The 16,794-nt window shown below is 43.9% G+C and overlaps 1 pseudogene; it reads left to right on the plus strand.

Moving 5' to 3' along the window:
* The first annotated feature begins 4,880 nt into the window (after window positions 1–4,880).
* LOC117802112 lies at window positions 4,881–4,946 on the plus strand (annotated as a pseudogene).
* The last annotated feature ends 11,848 nt before the right edge of the window (window positions 4,947–16,794 follow it).

The following is a 16,794-nucleotide window of genomic DNA, read 5'->3' on the forward strand; positions in this document are numbered from 1 at the left end:
AAGCTAAGTGAAACAAGTCAGATGGAGAAAGACAAACACCAATGATCTCACTTACATGTGGCATCTAAAAAAACCCCAACCAGGCTCATACATAGATACAGAGAACAGATTGGTAGTTGCCAGAAGCAGGTGGTGGGGAGTGGGGGCAAAATGGGTGAAGGGAGTCAGAAGATAGGAAGTTTCAGTTATGAGAAAAATGAGTATGGGGATAGAAAGTACAGCATGGTGACTATAGTATAAAATACTATATTGCATATTTGAAAGTTGCTAAGAGAGTATATCTTAAGAGTTCCCATCACAAGAAAAAATTGTTACTATGTATAATGGAGGATGTTAACCAGACTTACTATGGTGATCATTTTCCAATATATACAAACACCGGATCCTATGTCATGCACCTGGAGCTCATATAATGTCTTATGTCATGGCTATGTCATGGCGTGAGCATGGAGATCTTGCTCGCTGCTACCTCAGATCCCCTGGGGAGGCCCTCAGTTCTCCACTCCAGCACCTAGCCATCCACATCCCTAGACTCGTGGTTTCCAGTGTCAGTGCTGTGCTATTCATCGTCATGAAGATGAATCAACGTCAACGAACAGCATACAGAATTTCCTTTCGTCCTCTCGAACCTCGTGAGCTAGAGAACTTGAATGGAACCAGACTCAGCAAGGTGAAGACCTTGGCCCAAAGCAACCTAGCCACAGCCAGCTGTGTAAGGAGGCTCGCTTCCCAATACACCTCTGGACCTCTGTCTTGTCCATTCCCACCTTATCCCCTCTGCCTAGTTCAGACTCCTTGGCTTTGCTCCAGCTGGGCCTTGGCTCAGAAGGCCACCACTCCCCCTTTCCTCAGTCAGCGGTCAAGGATCAGAGGAGAACCCATGTCCTTGGGGGAAGCGTGTCTGTGAACACTTCATTCCACACAACCCTTTCCCTCTGCTAATGCCCTTCAGAAAAACTTCTCTGAACTTTATTATAAGCATCTTAGTACACATATCCTGACTTACTTGTTACCACTTAACATAAAAAAGCAGACATACAATTTTTAAATACCACTCAAAACAGCCCCCTGGGTTAGGATACAGCAGGCTACCGCTTGCTAGATGTGCAATTTTGTGAAATCGCTCTTGGAGCCTCAACTTGCCCACTGCCAAAATGGGCATGATCTTAGCAAGCCCTCGATGGCTTGTAGGGTTCTTGAGTGGATTAATGCAGATGTTGCACGGGAAAATGGTTATTGTAATTTTCTGTATCAGTTACCGGGAAGCTGAACGTCTACAGGAGTCAGGCAGCTAATGGGAATGAGGGGAGGCCAGAGTGAGGCAATAGGGCTGGTGGGGACGACTGCCCCTGGGGACCACAGGTCCCATCTGAAGGGACCATTGTTGCTCAGTTTTAGCCAGTTGCAGCTATGTAGGCACGAGGACCCAGTGCTGCTGGAGTTTAATTTTCAAAGAGAAATAAAAAATAAAGACTTTTTATGACATTTCTTGATTTTTGAAACCCTGACTATGACAAATGCAACCCAGAGCCTTTCTTATCGAAAGCCAATTTGCGACTCTGCTCTCTATATGTGTATATGCTTTTAAACTAGAACAGACATCTGGATTGGATCCCTGAGTTATTTTCTCTTCATTGTTTTTCTTCACTATGTGCTTTTTGGGTCTATGGTTTTTGTTTTGTTTTGTTTTGTTTACCCTCTGTAATATGACTGTAATGTTCTTGTGGGCAGTTCACATCTAGTTCATATCTTCTGTGCTGCAGTGTAATCCAAACTGGATTAATCATCTTGGTAAATGGTACTCACTTGTTAGTCTGTTCATATGGCTCTTTAATTTCTTTTTCTTCTTCCTCTTTTTTTAAGATTATTTATTTTCTTATCAGAGAGAGAGAGCACAAGCAGGGAGAGCCGCAGACGGAGGGAGAAGCAGGCTCCCCGCTGAGCAAGGAGCCCAATGAGGGACCCAATCCCAGGAAACTGAGATCATGACCTGAGCCGAAGGCAGATGCTTAACCCACTGAGCCACCCAGGCGTCCCAAGATGGCTCTTAAATCTCAGCATGAGTCAGCACTGCCTGAGCTGCTTGTTAAAAATGCTGATTCGCCTTAGCATTTCTCTCCAAGGTACCACCTACCCAGCAGAAATGTATACATATATCCATCAAAAAATATGTACTAGAATGTTCATAGCAGCTCAGTTCATAATAGCTGCATACAGAAGTCTCTCCAATTGTCCATCGTCAGTATCAGAATAACTAAAAACATGCATTCCCAATAAAAATCTGTAGAGCAATAAAAATGAATGAACTGAAACCACATGCAAAAGTGTGGCTGGCTCTCACAAATACAACCCTGAGCAAAGGAAGCCGGACACCTAAGAGTCTATGTTTCCGTTCACGTAACTACAGAGATTGGTTGAAGCTCATCTCTGGGTTGTAAGTCACGAAAAAGCAGGACAACTGTTGCAGAGAGGCAGCGACAAAAGGGGCTACCCGCACCTCTGGGGTGTTGGCCACATTCCTGGCTGCATGAGCACGTGAACATTCACCGAGCTGGACATCATTTCTATTTTTCTGTCCTTTACCATCTCGATGAAAAGCTAACATGTTAATTCCAGAGCTGCCCCACGGCCTGACGGAATCGCTGTCTTGCATGGGATGGGGGTGGGTTGGGTGTCCCCAGGCATTACCGGTGCAGGTCATGACATGACTTCCCCTTCGAGAACGGCACTGCACTTGCAAGGGCACACATTTATTCCTCCAAGGGGCTTCTATAGGCACTTTTGGCTAAACCATCCAGCGTCTGTCTTTCCTAGTTTCTTTTGTTGTGTATTTCCACATTTTACTAGATGCAAAGAGTGACATAAAATTAAGAGGCATTATGGGTACATTCAGAGGCACTTGAGGGCATAGAGAGAGACAGCTCTGATAATGTGCCAGCTTATAAAATATGGCTAAATAAAATTAAAAGTTTATAGGGTGACTAAGACACCATATCCCCGGGGAAAAAGTCAAGTGTTCACCGCTGCTGAAATCCAGCTGAGTCCTGGCTTCCCTGGGGAAGGAGATCTGGGTGAAGGCCAAGAGGCTCTGGGGCTTTTCCTGGAAGGAATAAGGGGAGGCTCTATGACCGAGGTGAGGACAGGGAAGGACCGGCATTGTAGAAGTTTTGGGAGCTGCTCTCAAGCTTTTTGTCAGTGTGGGAAAGCTGAAGCTGAAAGATTTATTCGGGTCACATTTATTTACAATTTGTGCTCTTGCATTTAAGAATCCAGAAATAAATTGAATGTCAAAGGGGAACCAAAATGAACCCTTTAATAAACTACAGGAAGGCCACTACTGCATATAGGAGCTTCATCTTTGAATCCCCAGCACCTGGCACCATGCCTGGCACATAAGAATACTCACTAACTTCATTCATTCATTGATTCATTCATTCACTCAACACCTATTTATTGAGTGCTTACTTTAGGTGAGGTACCATTCTTAAGTAGTTGAGACAACTTGAAGTCCCTTACCTCAAGGAGTTGGTAGTTTAAATGGAGGGAGATGAACCAATTCATCAGATATATGGTATGTTCTATAGTGGTAAGGTCTTTGGGAAAAAATAAATCAGAGAAAAAGAATAGCAGGTTGGAGGGTTGAGGAATGTTGCAGTTTTACCTGGGGTGGTTGTGGAAGACCTTACTAAAAGTTTGAGCAAAGACTCAAAGACGATGAGAGAGTAAGCCATGTGGATATGTGGGGGAAAAGCCTTTCCAGGCGGGGGAACAGCAAGTGCAAAGGCCCTGAGGCAGGAGTCTGCCTGGTGTGTGTGAGGAAGTCAAGGAGGCTGGAGTGGTTGGTAAAGAGTGAGAGTGGGGTAGTAAAAAGTGAGATCTAACAGGTGATGGGGCTGCTGGGTCATTCACTGTGAGGACTTTGACTTTAACTCTGAGTGAGACAAAAGCCATTGGAAGGTTTTAGGTAGAGAAATTACATGATCAGACTAAATACTGACTGAATGATTAAGTATGGCACTGTACATACTACAAATGACTTTAACATACATTATTATATTTGATCTTCATAATGATGTTAAGAGGTAAGGGGAACAGGAATTATTAGTCATATTTTCAAAGGATTACATTATAGAAATTAATAGCATAGTCTCTGGAGATAAACACATCTGGGTTTGCATCCTGACTCGGCTACATAAGAGCCAGGACTTTGTGCAAGAGTCAGCCTAGGCTTTCCCAGCTCTGCAATGGAGAAAATAACACTGTTGGGAGAGAGGATTGGATAAAATTACGAATAGATGTGCCTAGGTCAGTGTCCAGCACACGCTTTGCTCAATAAGTGACATCCGTTTCTACCTTTTCCAGCCAGAAGGGGTGGTAGGCATCATCCAACTTCGAGGATCTATGGGCTAGTCTCCAGAAAGCTGCATCAGCATCTGCTGGGGTAAATCTACAGATTCCTGGGCCAAGGCCAGAACCGCCAAGTCCCTAATCTGTTGCTTTGGGGCCTCATTTCCATGACCAACAGCTTAAAGTGAATGTAGCAATGGGGCAGAATAGCATGGAGGTTCAGGCAGCTCCAGTGCAATAACTGGGGAAATTAGAGAACCTCTCCGAGCCTCACTTTTCTCACGCGTAGAGTGAAAAATAGTGTCGATTACCAGAAGTAGTGGCCACGATGCCTGCAAAGCCCAGCAAGCTCTACCTGGAATGTATCGAACACTCCATCAGTGTTAGCTACTAAGAAAGGGTCTCAAAATTACATTGTCCTTAAAATTAACTCACTATAAAAAAAAATCCATTTGCATTACTTTGGATAATTTTCCCCTTTAACAATCAACACTTCATTTAAAAGAAACTTCCTACCAAAAAGATTATCGTGGTTGCTTCAGCAGCACATGTACCAAAATTGGAATGATACAGAGAAGATTGGCACAGCCCCTGTACAAAAAGATTATCTATATGTACCACCCACAGAACCGTGTGGGTTCCCCAGGGCTACAAGTACACCTTACTTGGAGAATCACTGGAAGGAGGATGCAAGGATGTAAAGGAGTAATTTAAGGATCGTGTCCCTTGCTGACACTTTGGTCTCAAGGCTGGGTGAGTATGTAACCTGGGGCCTCGGGCACAGAGGGGGCAGATGAAGAAAGGGTCTGAAAATAGACACATTGGTGCCCAGCTCTGGAACATTTACACAAGACAGGAAGCCTCATCGTGTGCCGGACGACTTTTGCCGAGGGAGACCTGGCAGCCAATTAAAGTGGTTGTCAAGCTGTAGGGCTTGGAGTCTACAAAAAAGAACAGACCTGCAGGGTTGAAGATTTATGCTCCAGAACTGTAGGAGCGCCACTTGGAGTACACAATTCATGCGGATTCTTGGCGGACTCCTCCCAGGTCCTATTGCTTTTTCTTTGCCTTCTTGGGTTAAAGTATTACTCAAGTATTTATGAACAGGGAGCATCAAATGTGGCTGGGGTCCAGCATAGTTCAGTGCAACCAACTTGCACCAAGCCCTCAAATACGCTACGATACTGATTTTGTTATTAAATAATTGAACAGGGATTGGAGAGACCGAAACAGGATTATATCAGTAGCAAGTATTTATCAAGCACCTACGAGCCAAGGTACAGACTTTTACTGTTAGCTTATGCACAGCAACTCTATAAAAGGGGATCTCATCAGGCCCCTTTTAAGGACGATGAAATACACAGAGAGGTAAAGTCACTTGCCTGAGGTCACATAGCAACTCAGCTGCAGAGCTCAAGGCAAATCCCAGCATGCCTCATGCCAAAGTCCCATAATGCAGATGTTTAGACAACAGGTAGGGTTGTAAAGACAGAGAAAAAGACAGCAAGGCTCTGAGGAAGGCTACTCTATCCACGAGTATGTGGAAGCAGAATTGAATGGCATCTGTCCTGGTATTGGTTTAATTGAATTAAGAACGAATGTGAACAGAACTGTGTACAATGCTAGACCAACCACCTGGGTCCACACCTAAAAGAGTAAGGGAGTCATTCATCCTGGAAGACAAGGAGACATGTTTCCTGGAATAAACTCTTCTGCCAACAAGAGACACACCTGCCGTGGGTCCTCTAGCGCCATGTTCCAGTTGTCCTGGGAAGAGTTTGCACGGGCCACCTGGCTGTGCCCTTACCCAGTGGCGGAATTTGGAAAGACTGGATAGAGTATTGCTAATCCGTTTCCCTAACAGTAGCCCCCACAATAGGCCCCCTTGGCTGTCAATTTCAACTTTGAAGGATGGTCACGTGATCAGGTAAGCTACAGATGGGAAAATGGTTTAGCAGACCCTTGGTATTCTCAGATGTAATATTTAATAATAATAATGATATGAATATAGTGCTTAATATGTGCCAGACATTATACTAAGCAATTTTTCCACGTGATAACTCATTTAACCTCTGAGGACTATCATCTCCATATTACAGACAAAGAAGCAGAGAAGTAAATTTACCCAGGATCAGACACCTGCCAGGTGGCAAAGCTTGAATTTGAAGTACGACAGGATGGCTTCATAATTTTCAGTGTCCAGGAGTCACTCTGAAGATACACATATAAAGTCGTGTGTTATCCTTCAGAGGCATGCAATGAAATTCACTTGCTAGGAGGGGCTTTGTGCAAGAAGCAAGACACTTAGTGACTGAGCCCAACTCCCTGAGCAATATCTGAATCTTAGAAAAGTTGTGCTGTTTTCTAGTTAACCTAATGTGGACCTTTTAGGGAAAAATTATATGCTATCGTAGATGTAATAACCAGGATACTTTTGATTACAAGGAACAAAAATATCAACTAATCATTTTAAAAATAAAGGCAATCAATTTTCTCATACAACAAGAAGTCTGGAGACAGTGGTTCAAAGGTCCTCAGCATGATTTCTCCCCTCATGGTCCCAAGAGTTGCAGCTGTTCCAAGCATCACATCTTCACACCCCAGCACTCCAACAAGAAAAGGAGATGGGGGGGAAAACATTTCCTCCTCTTCTGCAGGAAAATTATTTCCTACAAGTTCCCCCACTTCCTTCCTGTCACATTTCAGTCAGAACTGTGTCATGTATCAATTCCTAGACCAGTGCTTCTGAAGCTCAGCCTTACTGACATTTGGGGCCAGATAATTCTCTTCTGTGAGGGGCTATCCTGGGCACTGAAAGATGCTTATCAACATCCTTGACCTCTGCCCACTAAATGTCAATAACATATTTCCAGGTATGACAACACGAAAATGTCTACAGAAACTGTCAATGTCCTATGGGTGTCTGTGGGTGTGTAGGTAAAATTGATGGGGTTCAGAACCATTGCCCTGGAGGAATGACTGGCAAGGAGAAATGAGCTAGTCCTGGCTGGCTTAGACCAATCATGTGTTGTCTTCCAAGGCTGTGCACACTGCTGCCTGAAAAAAAGTTCTATTTCAAGGAAGAAGTGGCCTTGGGTTTGGCAGCCATTCCCCATGTTGCTTTTTGGTTGTTAAAAAAATGTTGTTACTGGAAGTCCAAGCGGAGAATTGAGAAGGAGATTTTCTGAAAGCATTTATGGAGCAGGTCATAGAAATGGGAGCTCCAGTGGTATTTAATCTGTAGTTTTGGGGACCACAGGAAAACAATGGGGAATCAGGGCAGCCGGTCTTCTTTTTATTCAGAAACTCTACACCAGACTGCCTTCCTATGGAGGTATGTCCTTTAAAAAAAGACAAACCTGTATCTGCCCACAGATATTTGGTAAACAAGGACTTCGGGTGGAAAATTCCTGTATTTGTTGCTCAGAAACATGCCTTGGCTATTTAAAAATTACACTCCGGTTAAAGTCTCATTGGCTATTTTATTCTAATGTGAGAACAGTGACCCCATTACAAATATGATTATTGGAGGGTGCAAGTTTTAAGGACAGCAGCCAGCTTGTACCGAGCCCTTGTTATGTTCCGGGTGCTCTGGTCAATAGCTGGACGTGGATGAAGGCTGCGTGGCAGGTGTCAGGGCTCCATGTCCTGGAAGAACAGCCACAGAAGCCCAGGGACATACCCAAATCGCACAGCCAGTAAGAGAAGGGGCTAAGCTCTGCACTCAGAGAACTAGATTCATCCCCCTTTCTTGCTTTCAAATCCCTTTCAAAAATGAAGAGTCGAGTTGTAGCAAGCCAAAGTAAGAGCAAAAGAAAACCTATCTCCTTACATTCTTATTGCTGAAGGATGGTGAAAAAAACCTTTTTTTTAAAGAAAGCAGTAAAGAAGTGTCTCCCTTCCAGAAGACACACGGTGTGGACTTTTTAATTAGTGTTTTCCTAAGTGAGAGCCTTTAAAACATAACATTCATCCCAATGTTTCCATATTTAGAGCAACCTTTCATATTGTTTTCACTTTTTAAATTTTTTCTTATTAAACATGTTTACAAAAACGTAGAGAATGACTTTGATGAAAACCATGATCTGAAGAACAGTTCTTTAAAACCCGGAGAAGTCACACTTGCACCCCCTTTAGCACAAGAACTGTTTTCTAGCTGAAAGTTCTGAATCTCATCTTCCACATACAACCGAAAGTTTAAAAATAGACGGTGTGAGGTTGAAATGACCTTGGGCAGCCAACTTGACAGAATTTACCAATGGTTTTCAAACAAACTGAAAAGTTTTGGGGTGGTTTCTGTTTGGGGGTGTGGGTGTGTGTGTGGTTGTGTGTAATCATAAAATAGATTTTTTACATTTCATCTCATTTCATCTCATTTTTTTCACCAACCTTTAGCAATAAGAATGAAAGAATATCGAAAATTCTCAAACGGAACTCAACTTTCCAGGATCAATACGAAATTACTTACATTAAGGGCTACAGACACCGATGAAGTCTGAAAACCAATTATAGTAAAAGAAAGTTCTGTTCATTTAATCCCTCAAAACCCTGGAGGCATAAATACTTCAGAAATTGATTAATTTTCTTTTACTCAGATACTTTATAATGATTCAGCAAAACAAAGTTATAAATACTTGAGCACTGAGTAACATTAAATTGGGAGCAGATTTGAACCTATTCCCCAAAGCCAGCTTGCCTGGGAAGAGTCAGCAATATCAAGATACGCTTCAGTGGAAAAGTTTATCCTGAATTGATTGGAGCAGAGAAAACAAAACCTGATGCGTATATTTTTAAACTCCCACTCCTCGTCATGTGCTCGGCGTATTTCCCCCCCTCACTGCAATTAAAAAAGAAATCTTTTTCAAAATATTTGATTTGAAAACACAGTTCATCAGATTTGGTAGAACTAAAAAAAGAGTAACGTTAAGGTGAGTGCATCTGTGCATAGAGCCCATTCTCACCATTTGGGGTAGTTCTGTTCTCCAAACTCACAGCACACTGAATTAGCGAATAGCGAATCATTGCCCCGAAGGGAAGTACAGGGTATGTTCCTGTGAGCCTTGGCCATAACATTTTGTTAAGTGATCAACACATAACTTTGTTTTATGTCTATTTCTGTTTAAAGACATCTTATTTAATAATATATTTTTGATTCGTTACATTGAACTTGAGGCCAACAGTACTGTAACTCATGTCTTAATGAAGCTTATCTTTTTTAAACGAAGTCTTTTTTTTAAAGATTTGTCTATTTATCAGCAGGGGGAGGTGCAGAGGGAGAGAGAGAATCTCAAGCTGACTCCTCTCTGAGGGCACGGAGCCCAACGCAGGGCTCGATCCCATGACCCTGGGATCATGACCTGAGCTGAAATCAAGAGTCAGACGCTCAATGGACTGAGCCACCCAGGCGCCCCTGAAGAAAGCTTATCCAACACCTGTATTTACTCTCTAAGGCACATTATGGCCTTACGCTTAGGAACATCAGACAGCACGTCAGCACTAGGCTTGGGGGCCACTGTAAACAGCAAAATCACCATCGAAAAGCACAGAAATGTAAAAAAACATGGTGCTATGTAGACCATGGAAAGAACACCTGTTCAGAGCATGAGCGCTGAGACGAGAAGGCAGAGGGTCACTTTCCGTGACCTCAGCTGGGAACGTGCAGTATGGCGACTCAGATTTTTCGCTGCTGTGCGTGTGTTTGTGAATGATGGTCAAACTGCGACAAAGTATTGAATTTATGGCTACAAATACGTTTCAGCAAGTAGATGAAATGACAAATACAGAACCCATGAATAATGAAGATTGACTGCATGTATGTGTCTATTTGCAGATGTATGCATATGTACCTATGTATCTTGTTTGATGGAGCAAACTATCAGTTCTCGTTGACTACCGCTAAATGAAGAGAGGCATTCTCTCCACCAGGACTTCATACAAAACACCCGAGTCAGGAGCAAGTGGGCTCTTGAGCGTGGGAATGGTTGCCGGCAAGGCTGTGGAAGATAAAGAAGGGGGAGAGGGCAGGACGGCTCTCCCTCGTAAGACACTGAGTTCTTAGACAGTGGCAAACAGAAACCGCTGACTTGGCCATTTTAAGGCACCTCTACGGCTTCCAGGTCAGAGACCACTTGCTGGATGTGTGTATTTGGGCAAAGCCTGTAACTGCTCGGGGCCTCAGTTTTTTTTCCCAGCTATAAAATGGGACTAATGATGGAACACACCTTGCTAGGTTGCTCTGAAGAATAAATAAGATACCCCATGGAATGATTCAAAAGTACGAATCTTGGGGCGCTTGGTGGTGTAGTCCGTTGAGTGTAGGACTCTTGATTTCTGCTAGGGTCGTGATCTCGGGGTCCTAGGATGGAGCCCCATGTGGGCTCTGTGCTCAGTGGGAGTGGTCTTGGGATTCCTTCTTTCCCTCTGCCTCTGCCCCTCCCCCTGCTTGCACTCTCTCTCTCTAAATAAGTAAATAAAATCTTAAAAAAAAAAAGTACCAATCTTTCTTGGGACAACCAGGCATGTGATAATTCCTGAGGAGGTGCAGTGTGTGAAACGCACCCCCCAGGAATGACATATTATTGCCAAAAAAAGGCTATCAGTGCCCCACCCCCACCCCCCAGCCAACCGAGGGGAAGAGAGGCACAAGTTCAACTGCTCTAGGCTTTGGAGGCAATCAGTGAATCCCAGGAGAGAGGACAGCTGACTTTGTTTTATTTTTGTTTGTTTGGTTTTGTTGTTGCAATAAGCCAAGGGCATGAAAAAAAGAGAGCGATAGGGGATCTGTTCTAGACCATGAGATGGAAGGAACATAAGGATCTCGTGCAATAGGTGGATAAACCGATTGTAAAAAGACACTTTTGAGATGACTAGGGTCATAAGAATGCCGACTGGCTAGTAAATAGTATTAAGTAATTATCGTTAATTTATTAAGTGTGACAATGGTATTGCATTTTGCAGGAAAAATGTCCTTATATTTTAGAGACTCATACAAAGGGTGCATGACATGTTGGAGATTTGCTTTAAAATATTTCAGGAAGAAAATGAAAAAGCAAAAAGAAAGGGACTGGGGAAAACTGCTGCTGAATTAGTTGTTTGACTGAAAATTAGTAGTAAATTTTTTCAGAGTGATTGCCATCTAAAGCGCTTTTGGATCTGAGAAGAAAGTTCAGCTCAGTTATTCCACGTGGTTGTTATTACTGTGAGTGAACATTTAAGTTTGGGGGGGGGAGAGAGAGAGAGAGATACTTAAGTAAACAACGGTTGCTAAGGAACAGCTCAGTCAACCCTGACATCTTTGAAGTGATTTGTGAGCTCAAAACTCCTTTCATAACAATACTAAACAGCTGACATTCAGGCAGCATAAAAGCGAAGAAAGGAGTGTTCCAGGCAGAGGGAACAGCATGTGCAAAGGCTCTACAGAGCACTGTGCATGTGCAGGTCTGGCTTAAAGTGGTTCTGTGGGACGAGAATGTACAGTTCACAGCACATACGTTGAGAGTAATTCCTGATGGAGTGGTTTATGGGGGAGGTTTCACCAACCTTGTTGGCACAGGGTTGAAACCTTGAGACTGGGCTCCACAATTCTTGCCAAAAGGTGGGAACCTGTCAAGGTTTGGAAGGTCTCCATCAAAGGTTTCAGATGCTATACATTTTCTCTCTGGTTTTTCCACACACCCAAATATATTGTTCTTAAAGAAAGCCAGAATTAGGAGTGCCTGAGGGGTCAGTTGTTTAAGCGTCTGACTTTGGCTCGGGTCCTGATCAGGGTCCTGGGATCGAGCCCTGCCTCCAGCACCTGCTCAGTGGGGAGTCTGCTTCTCCCTGTCCCTCTGCCCCTCAGCCTGTTTGTGCTCTCTTTCTCTCTCTCAAATGAATAAATAAAATCTTAAAAAAAAAAAAAAAAGCCAGCCTTGGCAAAGTAATAGTAATCCTCCCAGTCCGCCTTACAGAGCACTTGCCAGTTTATCAAGCTCTTCCGTACAAACATTCCTGCATTTTGATTTTGAGCCTGCAAGGTAGATACGGTAGGCCTTAGTATCCTCGATTTACAGAGCAAGAAGCTAAGGATCTGAAACACCAAGTGTCTTGACCAGAGTTGTCTGGTAAATGGGTGGCCAAGCCAGAGCTTGAAGCTCAGTCTCCGACCCCCCATCATTAGTAAATCAGCTAATTCGTTAAAATGCTCACTGATTCCATACAATCCTGTTGCAGGTGAAGGCTGAGGTTTTAAGAGGAGTGAGACGCGGCCCTTAGCCTCACATACCTAACCCCAGCTGTTCTCCACGTATTGAAGTGCACGGTAGGAGGTCATGGACCAGCAGAGACCTACGTCCTTCCACTACCCATTCTCGATTCCTTGCTCTCACAGCACTGGGTCTGACACTGCATATTACAGTGAAAACCCCTGGGTAATAAGAACAGCCTGTCGGGCATTTCATGGTAATCCATTCTTAGAATTGCATCCTGTGAGTGCCATGTTCCAGGCTTCCAGTCTTGCCCTTTCTAACCAACATTTCATATAACTGCACGGGGGGTTGAAAAAGCACAAGTCTACCTTTTGCCCCCGCCCCCCGCCTTAGAGCTGTGAAGGGCTCCCTATTTCCTAAGACGAAAGTGGCAACATGCTCACTGATACAGCATTGGGGGGGCTCCCCCTTGTTGGTTTTCACTGTGTTTTACCTTTGAATTCGTCCCCAACATTTACAAATGGGGAGACTGAGCACCTAGGGATCTGCCCTCTCTTCAACAATGGGGGCATCTAGCAATGCAAGTTCTGTATTCTCCCACAGTGACTCCTGGCTGAAGTGCGGACTGGCCTCTTCTGGTGACTAGAGCACTCTGATTTGCGACGCTGTCTACCATCTCTCTTGCCCCCAGGCCAATGCAGCGGTTCGCATCGCCTGCTCCGTCTTGGTATCTGTCTACACAAACCCAGGCCTGTTTCTTCAGTGCTACATCCCTGGCCCTCCACGACCTGGCTTCTCCTAGCCTTGTCTCCATCCCATTCTGAATTTAATGCCCTGGCAAACGGAGATGATGGGAGCTTCCCAGAGCACAGCGTGCCTTGGCTTCCTTGGAATGCCCTTGATCTTTTCCTCAGTTCTGCAAAGCGTGCGGATGCTTCAAGTCCCAGATCAGATATCACTCCACCAGCAGGCCCTCCTTGATGCTTAGGAGTGGATAAGGATCTCTTTAGTTCCCCTAGTTGCTTGTGCCCTCTCTAACCTAGGCTACTGAGATGATCTGCTCCCCAATTCAGAAGCGCTCTCACGTGCCCACATTCACTTGTGAACCTCAGCACCTTTACGGGTGGATGTCGTAAGGAGTCAAAGACCCTGAGCCACAGTGGGTGCCATGGAGAAGGCCCTGGGATCCCAGACTGGGGAGCTTCTTGGAGTCGACGTCCCCTTCTGCAGCCTTTCTCTCCTTTTCCCCACACATTTATTCCAAGAGCTCTAGCTGTAAAGAAAAAGGGCGCTCGTATAGGAGATATGTAACAATTAAGTCTTTCTGGCCTCTTGCCTCTGCACCCCAGGGTGAGGGCAAGGTGGGAGAGTAGGTGGGTCACTGAGTCACCTGAGGGCCCTGCTGCCATGTGGGCCTTGAGGAGACCACTCCCCTGGAAAGGGGCTCCTGGCAGTTCGCGGGGAGGGAGTCAGTTCATAGAAGCCAGGTGGAGGCTAGGACGGATTAATAACTGTTTTTGCTCACTGTGGCTATTAATAACCGCCAGTTATTTAGATATGAAGTAATTAATCACCACTAGTAAGTAGAGGCACTCAGTGAGGAATTAAATCCCTTGCCCCGAGGCCATCCTTGGAATGAGGGCAGGGAATGCGGAGTCTAATTTAGAGACTGTTCTACTGCAGGCCAACTCTAGGAAACTCTGGGTGATAGGATCTGTACAGGATGTTATTAATTACATTGCACAACACCCTCAGAGGGCTGCAAAGGAGAAAGTGATAGATACCTATGTAATCAGGGAGAGTACAGTTTTTCCCGGGACGATGCGAGCTATGCAGCTGTCCCACGTCCCTTTTTTGTGTGAGTTGCTGGAAAGCTCAGAGCCAAACTTGTGACTTGCCTGTTTGAGCTTTTACGGATTCATTTTTGGGAGCCTCATTCTTAGTTCCCTGCTCTTCTTTACCTTTCTTTTGGACTACCTACTTAATAAAAACAAAACAAAACACACACACACAAAACCAACCAACCAAACAAAAAAACCCAAAACCAAATGAACAGAATTTCTTACACTGTCCTTTTACAAAAGTACCATAAATTCATTTTTAGGAAATGTAGAAAACACAGGAGACAAACACGAACTTGGAAACAATCACTTAGTCACACCTGGAGAGAACCGCGTTCATGTTCTGGTGTATTTTCTTCCTCCCCCTACCCCCTGGTATACATGTGGCTTTTACAAAATGAAATCAATACCATATATAGTATTTTAGAACAGTCCTCAGCAATACCACTTTTTTACCTTATATTATGCACATCTTTGGTCTTGCAGATGTCCTATAATTTATTCAACCAATGTAGGATTGTTGAATTTTGCCCTGTTGCTAAAAATTTTTTTTCTTTTTGTAAAAAAAAGTTTTAGTAAACACTTGTAGAGCTGAATCTTTATGCATATATATTGATCTTTCAGTTAAAATTCTCAGAAGTTCTCACTGGCTTCTAATTTATGTTATCTTGTTTTATTTAATATGTCCTGTTGAACACCCTTACTTTCTGGAACACACTGAGATATAATTAAAGGAAGCCAGACATGGCCTAACCTTCTGTACTCTGCTCAGCAGAACTTCCATTCATCAATTAGGATTTAACAGCGCACATGTCTTTACGTTCATTTTTTTCTGAGGACTCAGGATCCAAAGAATGAGAGATGTTCTCTGGCTTCAAGCGGTTTACATTCTAAGAGAAATAGATGAGCTATAGAAATGTATACCAAGTTACCAAATACAAGGTTGGGAAGAGTTTCTATCAACTATGATATAAGGTATCTGAAAGGTGCCAAAGGCAAAAACTCAGGAGGGCAAAGAGGACATTGAGCTGATACGAACTGTGCCAATGCCTTGGCACTACGCTGGGGGCGTAGTAGAGATTAAGACACAACCTTTGCCCTCAGGGAGCTCCAGGTCAACAGAGGGTGGAGAGTGGAGAAGGGGTCCCAGAATACTTAGATAACTGCAAAACAACACTGGCAAGGATTTTCTGGGAGCTTGGAGGGGAAGAGGGGACCACAATAGGCTTCCAACAGTTTAGGCAAAAGAATGAAGAGAACACCAGACAAGGGGGAAATGTTTGAGTAACAAATGAGATCTTCTACAGAGAGAAGGGGACTCAAATCTTTTGACTTAGCTCCCCACTTAAATTTATTTAAAATTTTGATCCAGTATAGACCTGTCTTCGTATACAAGGGAAAACAAAAGTTCCATGCATCCATTCTTTCTTTTACACACGCAAAATACTCCTTTACTTTCCACTTTAATTCAGTAAAAAAAGAGTTGCAATCCATGAAATTGTCATTACGACCCACGCGGGGACTGATGTGCCGATTGACGTTAGAGGCCAAACTGAAGGTGGGTTGAGTGCTTGACAAAATTTAATTGACAAAAATTAAATGGGTTAGTGGCTCCGGCTCAGAGTCTCTGGAGCAGGTCAGCTGGGTCAGGATAAAGGCCCTTGAAAAGTCCCTCCTAATGTGCAAATGAAAGCCTAAATAGACTTCCATTGTCTTGGAAAAGAGAATAAAGAACACCTTTTTGTTCTTTTGAGTGGTTTACCAAAAGCTGCTCTCTCCTTTGTTATGTAAAGCTGTGCCTGCAGAGAATTGGCCAGTTTTGTGTAAAAGGCGCTCATCTCTTCGAGAGCTCTAGGAGGTTCAGGATGGCCCCTACCAATGGGGGGACAGGACAACGGAGGCCCTAAAATAGTTACCTTGAGAAGAAGCATACTAATGACTAAGTTCAACTTAAAGGGTTGAGAATTCACAAAGGGGAGTGGTTTTGGCATACCGTCCAGCTGATGATCTGAACTCCCTTGGATCCCGCCATCTCCACACACTGGTCATGCTTTGGTGAAAAATGGCTGATTGTGAGCATGGAAAAAAATGGAAAAAAGCTGTGACATTAAAGCCCAAAACAAGGGTTCTGTGCATCTCAGCAGGCTCATGAACCAGTCGTGACAACGCGGTTATTGACGGCCAACCACCAGTGGCGGTGTGGAACCAGTCTTCAACAGCGCCCCCGCGTGTTCATGAGAAGCAATGGCAGTGGTAAACGGATCCTCATAGAGTTGCTTTGGCCTGTGGAAAAGGAGTAACTCTTTCCCTACTCAGTAGATTCTGGAGTTCTTGGTGTATGTGGGGAGATGTTTTAAAAGGATGTTATAGAACATCCTGCTATTAAAACAGAGATTAACTTAAAAAAAAAGGGACCAGAT

This window comes from Ailuropoda melanoleuca, chromosome 4, assembly GCF_002007445.2.
Source record: "Ailuropoda melanoleuca isolate Jingjing chromosome 4, ASM200744v2, whole genome shotgun sequence".
Taxonomy (NCBI): domain Eukaryota; kingdom Metazoa; phylum Chordata; class Mammalia; order Carnivora; family Ursidae; genus Ailuropoda; species Ailuropoda melanoleuca.